Raw genomic sequence first — 533 nt, 5'->3', positions numbered from 1 at the left:
CCGGGAGGATCCCACGTGCCGCGGAGCGGCTGGGCCCGTGAGCCGTGGCCGCTGAGCCTGCGCGTCCGGAGCCTGCTCCCCTCAACGGGAGAGGCCACAGCAGTGAGAGGCCTGCGTACCGCAAAAAAAAAAAAAAAAAAATTTAAGTTGTGAAAAGGGAGATCCTTATGAGCTTACTTTGCAATTATTTCATTACCTGTGAGGCTGAATATCTACGTGGATGACTCACATATTTTTAATAATGAAGGTAATATGTGCTTTTGTTTTTTTTGTTTTTTGAATAATTTTATTTATTTATTTATTTATTTTTGGCTGTGTTCGGTCTTTGCTGCTGCACGCGGGCTTTCTCTAGTTGCGGCGAGCGGGGGCTGCTCTTCGTTGCGGTGCGCGGGCTTCTCACTGCGGTGGCTTCTCTTGTTGCGGAGCATGGGCTCTAGGCGTGCGGGCTCAGTAGTTGTGGCTCGTGGGCTCTAGAGCGCAGGCTCAGTAGTTGTGGCTCGTGGGCTCTAGAGCGCAGGCTCAGTAGTTGTGGC

The 533-nt window shown here is 51.4% G+C and overlaps 1 protein-coding gene across 5 annotated transcripts in view; it reads left to right on the top strand.

The window, feature by feature from the left end:
• The window catches only part of SLC4A2 (solute carrier family 4 member 2), a 17,254-nt gene that overhangs the window by 13,402 nt on the left and 3,319 nt on the right, over positions 1-533 (top strand). The gene's annotated exons all lie outside the window — the stretch shown is intronic.

Source organism: Physeter macrocephalus, chromosome 5 (genome assembly GCF_002837175.3).
Source record: "Physeter macrocephalus isolate SW-GA chromosome 5, ASM283717v5, whole genome shotgun sequence".
Taxonomy (NCBI): domain Eukaryota; kingdom Metazoa; phylum Chordata; class Mammalia; order Artiodactyla; family Physeteridae; genus Physeter; species Physeter macrocephalus.
This window is presented reverse-complemented; position numbering and strand designations above follow the sequence as displayed.